This window comes from Notamacropus eugenii, chromosome 3, assembly GCF_028372415.1.
Source record: "Notamacropus eugenii isolate mMacEug1 chromosome 3, mMacEug1.pri_v2, whole genome shotgun sequence".
Lineage (NCBI taxonomy): Eukaryota > Metazoa > Chordata > Mammalia > Diprotodontia > Macropodidae > Notamacropus > Notamacropus eugenii.
The window spans coordinates 166721774-166737263 of NC_092874.1; positions in this window are offsets into that span (position 1 = coordinate 166721774).

Here is a 15490-nt window from a genome sequence, read left to right on the forward strand (position 1 = left end):
AGTCTCTGATTATAACACATGACTTTCTCTGATCAGTATCCTATTTTTTTCACTCCAAGTCATCAGTGGATCAATGGTTGAGTACACAGACTGGGGAGCAGTATGCTAGGGGATTGGATATACCTAGGAAGTGGAGGAGAGAGGGAGTGGAGTGGAGAACATTTATGGCAACAATCCACCCAGACCAAAATGTAGACCATTGCATTAGTGAGTTACGATGCCTATTCCATCCTCTGCTGATCCTGTACTTACCACAGAGTCTTTCTCTCCTAAGGCTTCTGGGCCCCTTAGGATTTTTGCCAGCTGCCTCTAATTCTATAGAATGCCTCTGATTAGGTGGTAAGCAGGCTTGTGCCTGACTATTCACCACACCCTTGGCCTATAGCTCCTGGCCCCTTTCCTGTGAACAGCAACTCCTATGGAATGATTTTTATATAAAGAGCTTCTACTCCCACCTCCCCCCAATCCAGCAGTAGGAGACCAGCAAACAGGTTTTCTCACTCTTTGATCCTAGTGAGTCATCTGCAGGGGAAGCTGGCTTGGCTTCAAGCCCTGGAGGGAACTGAGAGGAAACTGGAACACAAGTCTCTGCTAATCAAATATTTAATGATTACTTCGTACGCACAAGTATTTGCCGAACTGAATCTGGCTCTAGAAGTGAAGAAGACGAGAGAATGGGAATTCTCTGCAAGGAGATCAAAACACTAAGAAGCATTTGTACATTTCCACTTGGGAATCATGTGTCTCCTCATCCTTTCTCTTTCCATTCCCTGGCTTGGGTGTCAAGGCACATGGCTGGCCCATTTACACCTGCTGACCATCTGCTGACAGTCAGTCCAACAATATTTGTTGATTCCTGAGTGAGTACGCAATACTGTACTAAGTGAATTGGGTGAGAGAAGGGAAAGAAAAACATAGAAAAGATGAAAAATGGTTCCTTTCTTTACAACGGACAAAACAAAACTAATTAAGTAGTTCTGGTGCCAGGCGAAATTATAAAGCAAGGCAAAATGTGTTTTAGATGTCTTTTCAATTCCTTACTGCTTCCTTTCTGAGTCTTCCTCCCTCAGATCCCCAGGGTCCTCCTGTACCTGATTCGTGCCTGGTTAAAGACCACCCTCTGCTGCCCCATATTCTTATGCAGGCGCCCTTACTCTTTACTTCAGGATAGTAGCTTTCCTTTGTAGTCCTGTGTATTTTATTTTATGCATTTAGAAACTTAATCCTGAGAAGAAGCCTTTAGACTTCACCAGGCTGCCAGAGATATCCAGGACAACAACAAAAAAAGATTTCTGTCTCAGCTTGATCAGAAAGCAACGCTGTAAGTGAATCCCTGATACTTCCTCAATGACTAGAGCAAGGCATTTGTGACCAAGGAAAGGGTCAAATATTAGATTTTTTGTATGTTACTGCTCATCAGCAGTTTGGAACATTCGCTCTGACACATCATCTGACATTGCAAAACAAAGGCCTACAGGCAACAGATCATGGCACTTTCTGGCTTATGTGGTTATAAAAAATGATATTTAAAAATCTCTTCCTGTTCCTCTCTTTTCCCTAGCCTGTCACTCTTATTTAGTACTAGGCCTGGCTTTACTAATGACTAAATTAGATTAACAATTAATTTTCTTTTCCCCCTTTTATGAATATTTTACTGATACCTTTGGTTTTTGACTTCACATTAATTTTCTTATACAATACTCTCATAGAACTGTCCCTTAATGACCAAGAAAAGCATTAAGCAAACCTAACCAAAACACTATGTTTGCCTGGCAGAGTATGTAAATAACATTCTGAGTATTTGTTCACTTGCATACTAAGAGAAGGGGAGGCTATACCTGTCAGGTAGGTTAACTTTCCAAAAGTTTAGCTAAATTTAATATGCTATTCCTCCAAAGACATTTAAATTGAGGACTCCTAGAGATAGCAAGCCTTAAGGTAGCTAGGGGATGAGGTAGATAGGGTCCTGGGTCTAGAGTCAGGAAGACATGGCCTCAAATACTTGTGAGCTGTGTGACCTTGGGCAGATCACTTTACCTATGTTTGTCTCAGTTTCCTCAACTGTAGAATGAGAATCATAATAGCATCAACTTCTAGAGATATTGTGAGGATCAAATGAGATAATTAAAATAATTTTTTCCTCAATTCCATGTAAAAACAATAAATGAGATAATATTTACAAAGTGCTTAGCACAATACCTGGCACACTATAAACACTAGCTATTTCAAGGTAAAATTTCAGACTTCACTTTAGGCAATTGTAGGGGTAGTTTAGGGTCACTATCCCCCTAAACTCAGAATATCAAGGTAAAGTTGAATTACACTGCTATCCCCATCCATCTTCCCCATCCATAACCAACTTTATTTCTCTTTATCCCTTACCCTTCACTTTTGGCCTTTCTCTAGTTCTTTCTAGGTAGAATTCATATTCCTAGAGACAAGTCCTAGGCAATTAAAGAAGCAGTAAGATCCTAGGCACCAGTAGTATTTGAATTCAATACGGATTATCACTCAGGGATGTCATGGAAGAGATTTGCTTCCTTACACTGGATGAAAGTTTCTCCCAATACTGACTGTCACATCCTTGGCCTGATTCTGTTTCTTGTAAGACTGCTTCTGAACTAAATGCTACTTTGGCTACAACTGATCACCAATACAACTCATTACACGTTGGTCTCTTTTGAAAGGACATTTTCCCCCAAGAATGTTTTCCCCAGGGCTCGCTTTCCATAGAGGGGAAATACGGACCACTTCCCAGGTCTGATTGAAAGGGTGCAGAGCAAGTGTCAAGGACTAAAAAAAAAGTCTCTTCTCTACTTTGTTCCCATACTCAGAATTTTATAATAAAAGATTAAATCATTTTATGATTGTGAAGTAAGAATTTATTAAAATCCAGATATCGAAAGGAAGTAAAACCTAATTTTGTTGTTGAGTCATTTCAGTTGCGTCTGACTTTCTGTGACCTCATTTGAATTTTTCTTGGCAAAGATACTGGAGAGATTTACCATGTCTTTCTCCAGCTCATTTTAAAGATGAGGAAACTGAGGCAAACAAGGTTAAGTGGCTTGCCCAAGGTCACAAAGCTAGTGTCTGAGGTCAGATTTAAACTCAGGTGCTCCTAACCACAGGGCTGGCTCACCTAGCTGCTCCTTATTAACTAATACCTCATCTGAGTTATCTTGAGGGTTAGTTAAATGCAAAGGCCACCTGCAGATTGGACCACTGATGAACAGTGGGAAGATGGTAAGGCAGCACAAGAAAAGATACAGCTTGATGGCATGAGGGAGGGAGGACACTGAAAACAGAATTAGGTAGAACAGATCTTTTGTTGCTAGCAGAAATGGAGTACTTAAAGTCCCCAGTCCAGTTCTGCTCCTTCAGTTTTGGTAACTGAAAATCCTGAGGTGGTGATCCATATAAACACAATTAGCATCACGGGAATGGAAAGATATTGAAATGAATGTTTTCACTCTAATTAAAATAAGGAACTGAACTCCATGTGGCAGCTCAAATAGACTTGAAGGCATTCAATCAATAAGTCAAGAAGCATTTATTAAGCACCTACTATGTATTGGACACTATGTTCAATGCTGGAGATTGAAGTTAAAAATAAAACAGATGTTGTCATTAAGCTTCTATCCTATGGGGGGAATATACATATACATTTAAGTATTAAATAGAAATTATCTTGGAGGCTGAGGCACTAGAAGCTGGGGGGATCAGAAAAGGCTCATCTAGGAGGTAGCATTTGAGCTGAGATTTGAAGGAAGCTTCTGAGAGGCCTAGGTGAGGAGGGAGAACATTCCAGGAATGATAGGAAAGCCTGTGCAAATTCTTGGAGATAGGAGATAGAGTGTTATCTATGAAGAAAAGTAAATAGGTCAATATCGCTGGAATGTGGAGGGCACAAAGAGGAGGAATGTGTAATCAGCCTGAAAAGTTAGTCTGGAGTCAGATCACTAAGAGCTTTCAATGCCAAATAGGCCAATAAGGAGACATGAGAACTTTGCAAGTCAGGAAATGACATGATTGGACCTGTATTTTGGGAATATAATTTTGTTACCTGTGTTAAATGTTTGGAGAAGTGAGAGCCTAGAGGTCTGTAAGACCAATTAGTAGGCTATTGCAATAGTCTAGGCAAAAGATGAGGGGAACTTGAGCTACGTGATTAGAGAGAAGGGGCCTGATGTAAAAGATGCCATTGAGAAGACACTGCCAAGCTTTGGTAGCTAATTGAATATTGAGAGTAAGAGAATGAGGATCATATGTGAAACCAAGATTGCGAATCTGGGTGTCTAAAAGGATGGTGGCGCTCTCAACAGAAATAAGGAAGATAGGAAGAGGCCTGGGCTATGCCGGAAAGATACTGGGCTCTATTTTGGACATGTTGAGTCTGAGATGTCTACAGAACACTGAGTTGGAAATATTCCATGGACAGGTGGTGATAGAAGAATTCAAGAGAAACTCGGTCTGGGTATACAGATTTGGAGGTCATCTGCATCGTGGTGGTATATTGATCTCAGGGGAATCAATGAAATCAATTAGTCAATCAATAAACATGTAGTAAGTGGTGACAAGATACCAGGCACTGGGCTAAATACTGGGGATACAAAAAAAGGGCAAAAGATGGTTTATATCTTCAAGGAGTTCACAAGCTAATGGAGTAGATGATAAATATATACAAATAGACTATATACAGAACCAAGGGATAGGATGTATAGAAGAGGGGGCCAGGAAAGAGTCTTTGCAGTATTTCTGTGATAAGGGGGTAAGACAGAGATGGTGATTGAGGAAAGAAGACAGAGTGGTCAGACGGGTAGGAGAGGGACATGGAGAGAAAGTTATCACACTCACACACACCTTCACCCCAAACAATGGCAATTCAACAGAGGACCAGCAGGTAGTAGCAGAGAGCAGTAGAGAAAATCTAGAAAGGTCCAGATATGAAGGACCAGCAGATGGCACCAGAGAGCAACCTGACTCTAGAGGACCTGAGTGTGACTTAACAGGGAAGAAAATTGCCCAGCAGTGCTGCCCAGTGTTTAGAAAAACTCCAGTCTGTAGACTGATGACACCACTGGACGACCGGCTAGATGACATCTGCAGTGCTATGGGAGAAGGAGCCAATAGCAGTTTTGGAGTTAGAGAGGAATTCTAACAGAGATTAGCTTGGTACCGCCCTGGCCAATTGTGTCCTTCACACAAACGCTCTTTCCACACATTTCCTGGCCACAAATACTTTCTGTGTGTGTATTCTCTCTTTCATCCATTGTGTGGTGACCTTTGGGACCATTTATACCCATGTATATTGTTGGGAGAGGGTAAGGATGCTCTTAGTTATTTGATTAGAACGTAAGCTAACTGAAGACAAAAGCAACTTTGTGCTTTCTTGTATCTCCAGCGTCTAGCACAGTTACTGGCACATAGAAGATGTTTAATAAATGCTGATTGATTGACTGCGAGGTTATTTAGTTAAATGTCTTTTGCTTTGAAATAGTCCATTTTCTAGTTAGAATGATAAAAGGAATGGGGGTTCCTAAGCTGATCCAAAGCCTGCCTTGAATTTGGGGTCGCTTTCATGGAAGGCTCATTTGTAGGAGAACCCTGCACTATACAACTCTTTTGAATTTCAGAGTTTTGAGGACAGTTTCTTGAATTGAATTGAAATGTCAGCTTTGATGTTTGTCTTCAGGCAATGTACAGCTTGCTGACATACTCTTGCCCCATGGACTTAGATGAGATTTATCTGAAGTGCAGTAGATGCTCTAAGCTAAACCAGAGGTTAAGAACTCTAAAAAGAATAGATACCATTTATATGATGCTTTAAGGTTTGCAAAGCACTTTGTACACACCATCTCACTGGAGTTAGTCCAAACCTTGCACTAAAGAAGAGGAAACTGAGGCCCAGAAAGAAATAACTCTACAACCCAGGTCTTTTTGGCTCCTGTTCTTTCCATTATATTGGACTCCTTCTTCAAGGAAAAAACAAGATCCATTAGTAATTGTAGCAATTTGGAAACCAACTGCCGTGAGGGAATACTTTGAGATCTGTCACAAACTCATTATGAAACCTAGGACAAGAGAGTTAATTTCTTAATGTCTTCAGTGTGGTATAGTATGGTATATTGCTCAATTTGGTATAAAAGGATTGGGTTTGAATCCCATTCTCTGCAGTTATGTGACCTAAATGACCTCTCTGGGCCTCAACTTTCTCAACTATAAAATTAGGAAGTTGTATCTGATGTACTCTGAGATCCCTTCCAGCTCTAAATGGCAAACTAGGAGTCATTTTCAACCTATCTCAGTCATCCTGATGAATATCTGGCCACTGGACCCAGAGGCCTCTGGAGCAGAAAGTGAGGCTGGTGACCTTTCATAGCTCTCCCTCACTCAAATCAAAGTCAAATGCAAGTCATATCATTTCCCTGATGTCACGGTCTGAGGAAGAAGGACAAACACAACCCGTGAGTAGATCAAACTGCCTGAATGGGGACCCAGCCATTTGGGTAACTCAGCTTGTTCTCTTCCTCTCTTTCTCTCCAAAGGAAGGTAAATTTTGATGGCCAGAAACTGTCCAGTTAACTTGGAGTTTACTGGCTACATTTCTCTCTGTCTCTGTCTCTGTCTCTGTCTCTGTCTCTGTCTCTGTCTCTGTCTCTGTCTCTGTCTCTCTCTCTCTCTCTCTCTCTCTCTCTCTCTCTCTCTCTCTCTCTCCCCCTCCCTCCCTCCCTCTCTCTCCTTCCCTCCCTTTTCTCTTTGTCAACTTACACGTAGTCAAAAGGCCACACTGGAGGACCTAGAGGGCCACATGTGACCTCGAGGCCATAGATTCCTCACTCTTGGTCTACACTATGTCAATAGCCTCATAGTTGGTCTGCAACTAGTCTTTAAGGCTGGCAAAAACGCTTTTATCAGGAATTTAATGGTAGGTTGCATAAAAGCTGGCACAAGCTCCTTTAATGGGTATTTAAAATCCTTCTCAATCTGGCCCCAGCATTTTCTTCCCCAGACTGATTACAAATTTTATTTGTAATCACAAACTATTTCAGAAAATTGTCTTACTTGCTGTTCTGTATACATTTCCCAATACTGGGCATTTTCACTGGTGCCTGGAATGCTCTCCCTCCTGATCTCAGCCTCCTGGCTACCTTCAGGTCTCAGCTAAAGTCCCACCTGTGTAAGGAGGGGCAGGATTTCCTGATCTTCCTTAATGCCAGTTGATTATTTCTAGTTTATCCTGTATACATCTTGTTTGTACATAGTTTTTTGCATGTTGTCTCTTCCACTAGATGGTGAACTTCTTAAGGGCAGCGCCTGCCTTTTGCCTTTCTTTGCATCCCTGGAGCTTGGCACAATGTGTAGCACATAGCAGATATTTAATAAATGCACTAGTATTTAGTAACTATTTAATAATAATGAATAGTTATTAAGTATTCATGCTTAATAAGTGCAGCATTCTGCCTCCTTGCCTTTGTCTAGTGTATTTTCCCATGCCTGAAATGTTCTCTCTTTACCTTCTTGGGACCCATCTTTTCCCTTTAAGGTTCAATTCAAATGTTACGTCTTACAAGAGACCTTTCATGATTCCTCCACTTTTCATCCCCCATCATCCTGTTTTACGGATTTTATTTATATCTTGAAGTTACTTATCTATATACATGTTTTAGACAGCTCACCCCACCCCCACCCCCACATGCAGTGAAATATACACTCCTTAAGGGTAGGGACTGTTTTATTTTGTCTTTGGATCTCCATTCCTAGCACATTGTCTGGAATATAGGCGGTATTTAAATACATGTTAAATTAAATCTTAATCCCTTAGTCCATAAAATGTGAATATAATATTTGTACTCTGAATGACTTGGTGGAGTTCAAGGGCTATAAATTCATATTCTGCCCTGCTTCCTTTCTGTTAAAGAAGTTTATTATTTATTTTTCTGTTAAAAGAAGTTTAGTAGAAGACAGGATAGACTGAATTCAAGTCTTATCTCTGACACATATTAGCCACATGACAATGGGCAAGTCAGTGAAACTCTAGGTCTCCCAGGAGTGCTCTCTGAAGCTATACGTTAACAGAGGAGTCACCATCGCCAGTTGGCATTGCTGATTTCCGCATTGGGACTCCAGCACACCAACAAAACCGTAGGGCTGGAGTGCCTGCCTCCCTCCCCTTGTTTCCCCACCTCCAAAAACTGAGACTGATTATTATTTGATACTTTCTTAATGATGAATTCTCTAAAACTTAACGATAAATTGATTCCCTTTTTGCTATTTAAATAGACATTAAGCTACACCTGAGTAACAGGTATAAATGTTGTATAAATTAATTTTTAAAATGGCTCATTTTCCACTGCTGCAAAATGTTAGATAAATTATCACAGAGCATTCCAGAAACATAAGCAGCAGTGGGTTTAAAAGGCATTGTTCTGAGTCTGGCCATCATGGAGCCCGACATGCTCCTTGTTTTGTGATCCAGGCCCATGGCTGCCCCTTTGTGAGCCAGACTTAGAATGCTGTCATCGTTTAGAAAATTAAGTCCGTCTGATTCCTCGGCCTCAGCTGAGTCCTCATTATTGCCGCATGACTAACACTTGGTAATAGAAAACTGTGTAATAAGTTAATGCTATCTTATCCAAACAGTCTTTTGTAATGCTGGCAAGGGAAGAGAAGTTCACAGTTCCTGAGGTCCCTGAATTTTTCCAGAGCAACAATAGAAGGTCAGAAACTAGACTTATGAGGCTGGCCATTGAGTAACTAACCTGTTCTCATCTACTTGGTTTCGCATGGCCTAAAAGTTAATGATTTATTAATCATTTGGGCTGTACGACTGTATAAATATAGCTTTTAAGTGAAGTTACCCTTCAGTGTTCCATTTAGCAGCTCCTGCTTAACCATTAAGAACTCGGTGGGTAATAATAATTCCATCAGATATAACAAAGATAGCAATTAATTTGGATGGAGTAAAATGGTTGGGTGGGAGGGAGGGCCTGTGGGGTTATATTGGGATGTCCCATAGCATTTTGTAAAAATTCCATTGCTGGAGAAAATAGGAGAAATTCAAGGCTTTGTTTCTGGATAATCCCCCTCTCCCCCTTTTTAGCAGTGATTTGGTGGTCTTGAGAACGTATCTATTTCATAAACCTCCCTGCAACAGTGTACACACCTGAGTGGATGTTCTATAATTTTCAGTTAATGTTTCAGATCAGTAAACTGAGAGAATAACTGCTATGTGAATAAAGCCATTTGCTAAAGGCTTGGCTGAGGGCCCTTACTGCACCTTTTTAGCCTAGGTGAAGGAGGGAAGAGACACAGGGTGTCTATCTGACCTTTCTAGGATCCTGTAATTGTCTCCTTCTTTCCTCAAGTAACACAGAGCTGTGTTTGTAGAGTTATTTGCAGCCAAAGCCTCAGTGGGTGACACTCATAATTAGCTCTGTTAATTAGTAGAAAAGAAAAATCAAGAAATCTGGACTTAATGAGATGAGAAGCAATATTTAAGGCATTTCAATGCCAAGGCACTGTGAACCCCTGGATAATAATGATGATGATGGCAACTTAATTCTTACTTTGCTATAAAGTTTGTGAGTCTCTGTACATATGTTATCTAGCTCAATGCCCACAGCAACACTGTGAGGCAGGTGACATTACGGCATTCATTTTACAGAAGTAGAAACTGAAGCTGAGAAGTCACCTGACTTGCCCATCATGGCACTACTGGCAAGGATCTGAGGCAGTATTTGATGTAATGACAAATTTAAAGACTAGACATCACAAAAACATTTTTTGTAGAAAGGAACTACCCTTTCTAAGTGACTTTTTAATTGCTCTATTAAGTCCCATAAGTAATGTTACTGAGTTGATCAGAGGCATAGCCACCTTGCTAACTCATTCTGTGATCACCGTTTTTCAGATGACAAAACTGAGGCCCAAAGAAATTAAGTTACTTGCCTGTAATCAGACAGGTAGTTCAACAAATAAATATTAATTTAATTCTGCAAACATTTATTTTAGTTGGTGGTAAAACCTGGTCCTAGATTCAGGTGTCCTGATAGAATTCTAAATTCTAATCTCTCAAGTAACTAATTTTTAACCCAGAGGGAATATAAAGGAAAATTGGATCCTATATAGTAGTGTTCCCTATCCAGACTTACTGGACCTAAAATCTTACGTAGTTAATCTCTATTTTATTGACTTCCTAACATGTTCTTTAGTTCTTTAGCATTTCCAGCAAGGTGGGGAATATGCTAATAATCAATTCCCCATCAACAATTTGCAAATCCTGGTCAGTGATATTAAAACTTTGGAAAAATTAAAAATAAAACAACATTTCCTATCAGGAAATGCGTGGTGGAGATGGGGTCCCTAATAGATAGCAAAACTTCAACTAATCAGAATGTTTGGGAAAATGAGTTTTCTGGTCAATTTAACTTTCTGGCTAGTGGATGTTCAACCAGAGAATTCATTTTGTTTAAACCACTGAAGTTGAACATCTTTATAAAAGAGTCTATCTAAGAAAGAGTATACTAATCATAATTTAATATTGATGATTGAGGATTTGGCAGTACCTCAAAATGATATTTATGAATTTTAATTCTCACTGCACAATATTATAGATGTATCTGGCAAAAGATTGGAGATTGAGTTGACTGTGCTGATTCATGCTACAATTTTTTTAAATCTACAATATCAGTTTGTTATTTATCTCTTTGTATTTAATGAGAAAAATTGCAAGGTTCCAGTCAATCAAGAATTTATTATGGTAAATTAAATTCATACTTACTAATTCAAATTCATTTCAATAATCAGAAATGCCACTGTGTAGGAAAGGGGATTTCAAGAATTTTTTGGTCTCTCTCCAGATTTGGTCTTTTAAAGCCTTCCCTCCCTAACTTCAAAACAGGAAGTCATATTCTTTACATAGTCAGTGTTCATAAACAGAGACATTAAAATTTTGCTCAAAACCGCAGTTTTCAAGTGGCCTCCAAACTTGGCCAAATCCCATCTTTTCTCTCATTTTTCTTTACTCCAGCATGCAGGGCTCATGCTCTTGACATTCCAGGACTCTTTTTTAAGGGAAAATTCCTTGTTAGAAGTTCCCACCAGACTCTAATTGTTCAATTTGAGTTGGGCAAAGAAAAATAGGTCTGTTCTGCTTGTTGCCATCAAATTGCTGCATTGGCACTTTCTTTGTGCTGAGCTCCTGCCTTTATTGACTTGCCCATTTGCTTACTTTAAAAAATATAGTTTGCCCATTTGTTATCTATAAGAGATATTACGCTAGAGCTCTTTAGTCAATTGCCTTCCTCAAGCTTGTGCTTTAATCACCATTATAACCATTTGCTTCCTTTCCAGCTGAAGCATTGCTCTTCCTAACAAATCTTGGTGTTAGGGGTGGGGAACCTGTGACCTTGAGGCCACATGTGGCCCTCTAGGTCTCCAAGTGTGGCCCTTTGACTGAACCCAAACTTCACAGAACAAATCCCCTTAATACAAGGATTTGTTCTATAAAACTCAGTCAAAAGGCTGCACCTGAGGACCTAGAAGGCCACACGTGGCTTCAGGGCTGCAGGTTCCCCATCCCTGTCTTGCATGATGGCTATGGAACAGCTAGGTGGTGCAGTGGATAGAGCTCTGGACCTGGAGTCAGTAAAAACCTGAGTTTAGATCTGGTCGCAGACACTTACTACTTCTGTGATCTTGGGCAAGTTAGTTAACCCTGTTTGCCTTGGTTCCCTCATCTGTAAAATGAACTGGAGAAGAAAATGGCAAATCCCCTTTAATATCTTTACTAAGAAAACCCCAAATGGGCTCACAAAAAGTCAGATATGACTAAACAACCACAACAAAATTCTGGCTAGAACTAGGGCAGGGTTATAAGAGTTTTGCTACAGAGTCTTTCTTCATGGTGGCCCAGAAACCTCTGTTTCCGCATCTTGTGATTCATAGAGATGGTCTTCCATTGTGTCTGTGCTGCATAGCACAATATATAACTTCATTCCTCCATCCCCATGCACCCCTATCTCACAGTCTCATCACTCATGGGGGCCTACCTTTCTTCTTTCTCAACACCCATGTTGGCACTGTTGGGTCTTTGGGGGAGGGTCTACCTCCTTCATTGCAAATAGTAAATTTAACAGAAGACTTAATTTTCATAAAGGCAGGTTGAACAAAAAGTCTCTTAGTTTCAGATATGAAGTGGCTTTTGCCTAAACCCAGATATTAGAATCCCCTTTCCCTCACCCCATGTGTTGTATAACCCATAAGTACTAAACCATTGGGTAGCACCTGTGTGTAAAGATCTAGTTGCTGAGTGGTTTCCTAGGGGAATAATTCATTTCTACCTCTAAAGTGTTCCTGTGACCCAGCTCAGTAAGGCTTCTACCTGCCTCAACCCATGATCCAAGATTTGTCTTGGATTATTGTCTTGATCAGAGTAGCTAAGTTTTTCAAAGTTGATCATCCTTACAATATTGCTGTGTACAATATAACTGTGTACAATGTTCTTCTGGGTCAGCTTACTTCATTTTGCATGAGTTCACATAAATCTTCCCAGGTTTTTCGAAAACCATCCCTCTCATCATTTCTTATAGCACAGCAGTATTCCGTCACAATCATACATAGCTTGTTCAGCCATCCCCCAAATGATGGGTATCCCCTCAATATCCAAATCTTTGCCACCACAAAAAGAACTGCTATAAATATTTTTGTACAAATAGGTCCCTTTCCATTTCTTTAATATCTCTGGGTTATATACTTAGTCATGGTATTTCTGGGTCAGAGCGTATGCACAGTTTTATTGCCCTTTGGGCGTAGTTCCAAATTGTTCTCCAGAATGGTTAGACCAGTTCACAACGCCATCAATAGTGCATTAGTGCACTTGACACTCACTAGCTGTGTGACCTTGGGCAAGTCATTTAACCCCAATTGCCTCATCCCATCTCCAGTCATCTTGATGAATATCTGGTCACTGGATTCAGATGGTTCTGGAGGGGAAGTGAGGCTGGTGACCTGCACAGACCTCCCTCACTCAAAACAAAGTCAAGTGCAAGTCATGTCATTATTTCTCTGATGGCATGGTCTTCTTTGGCAATGAAGGATGAACATACTGTACCTATTTTCCCCATGTCCCTTCCAGTATTTGAGGCAACACATTCTTGGTAAAGGTTTCTAGGTTGCCAATCAAAATGCTAAGGAACTGGACATCAGTGGGGTTCCTGCCAATATTTGAGAAAGACAACACTCTCTCCATTTTATAAATGAAGAAACTGAGGCATAGCTAAACATTGATTTGCCAAAGATCATAGAGCAAATCAGTTGCAGAGTTGGTACTAAATAAAGCCCACTTCAAACCCTACAACTCTATGTAGGCTTTTTGTTGTTAGTTGGCTTACACTATATTTTCATCAGGGTGGGGAGCTCTTAGTATGGAAACTTCTACCAATATGGATGTATAACTTACATCTTAGAGAGTTGTCTGGGTCACTGAGAGAATAAATAGCCTTCTCATGGTCGCATAACTGATATGGATGGACTTGAGGCAGGACTCAAATCTAGATCCTCCGAACTCCAAGGCCAGTCTTCCAATTGCACTGCTTCGCATGTTGGCTTTATTTTCTACAAACTGTCAGGCCTTTCAGAAACTAAGAAATCAATTAAAGCTAAATTATAGGTCAAACTCTAAAATATTTATGGGAAATTATGTACTCCTTACGTGAAGTTTGTGAGCCTGGAGTCCATGAGAAGCAGAACAAGCTACCTTCTGAACAAGGAGTTAGATGCCCTTTCTTTGTAGACAGAGGGCATCTGCTTCTTGATGGTCTTTGTAGTTTTTTACAAAGGCAGAGAGATTTATGCTTCCCTGTGTGACACGTTGTTAACTAAAGGTTGCTAAGTCTCTGATGTGTGGAGAAGAGAGCAACAAAGTATTCACCTAACCCAAGGCATTTCCAGAAAGGGTGGTGGCAAACTTTGACTCAACTTTCTCCCTCCCTCACCTCTCATATCTAATCAGTTACCAGGTGTAGTCAATTCCTTCTGTGTATCATTTATTGCACTGATCCCTTATTATCTATCTCCATTGCCTGCCACTTTCATGGGCACCTGCCTGGACTATTGTGATCACCTCTTAACTGGTTTTGCTGTATTTGATTGTTCCTCTTACAATCCATCTGTCATATCTCTAATTACCAAGATAATCTTTCCTGCCTACGTATCTAGTCACATTCCTCTTAAAGGACTTTCAGCTGTTTACAAGGAAACTTCAGATTTCTACATCTAGCATCCAAGATCCTCTACAGCTTGGTCCCCCTTTGACTTCCTTACCAGCCTTATCTCATATCACTTCATTTTGTTCACTCCTTTTCATCCTAACTGAATCTCTTTCTCTTCCTTGCACACACAATGAGCTCTAATGCCTCTGTGGCTTCACTCAGATTATATACCCTGTATCTGAAATGCCTGACTTCCCTCTTTCTCTCTGTCTCTATTTGTTAAATTCCTACCTATCCTGGAAAGTACAATTCAAATGTCTTATCCAAGAGACCATCCCTGATCTCTGCTCGTCTTCAAAGTGGCAATGGCCTTACCTCTCAGAACTCACACAGCACATTCTTTGGTACTTCTCCAATTTGTTGTTCTATTACTTTTTCAGTCATGTCTGACTCTGTGTGACCCCATTTGGAATTTTCTTTGCAAAGATACCGGAGTTGGGATAAATAAGACCTAAATGATAAATATTGCAAGTAGAATGTAACTTCAAACAAAAATAGATTTTTTTTCCTCCAAGAATCATTAGATTACGTATATGCAATGGGAATGTGTGACTATGTTGTGGTAGTGGGGTAGTGGATGTCTCACATGGTAAGAGGATCCAGAGGAAGGGTACAGATTTGTACTAGGCAGAGAAAAGTAATTCTAGTTTATTGGATGGGAGGTGGGTGGGTAAAAATGGTATAACAGAATCCACACCATCCAGAAGACCTTGGATTTACATCCTGACTTGACCACTTTTGCTTTCCTGGTTCTCAGTTTCCTTATCTCTTTACAACGAGAGGATTAAACTAAATGGATCTCTGATTCCTGTGGCTCTGACATTCTATGATACTCTGTCGAAGTGGTTTTGTTGTGGCTTTACAGGTATAAAATCATAACTCATCAGGCTAGACTAGAGCATGCTAGTGACTGCAGAGTTTCCTTGTTCTGTGACAGGACATCTCTGAATCCAGATTTGAGGAGTGGTAGAGAAGGCAGGAAAAGAGGTGAAAAAGTGATGAAGAATCCCAGTCCTAATTCCCCCAACCTTGAATCATGACCATAGGAACTTCCAGGGCTCATGCTGCTGGAAAGGGTCACAACTTAGAAATTTTATTTCTTAAGCCTCCATCAACAGAGCTCTAAGAAGATTTCTAGGACTGTGAAATCAAAATCAGGATTAAGCTGCTAGTATGGGAATAACTCAAACATCCTTGAGGCAATAGGAAATTCATGCTTT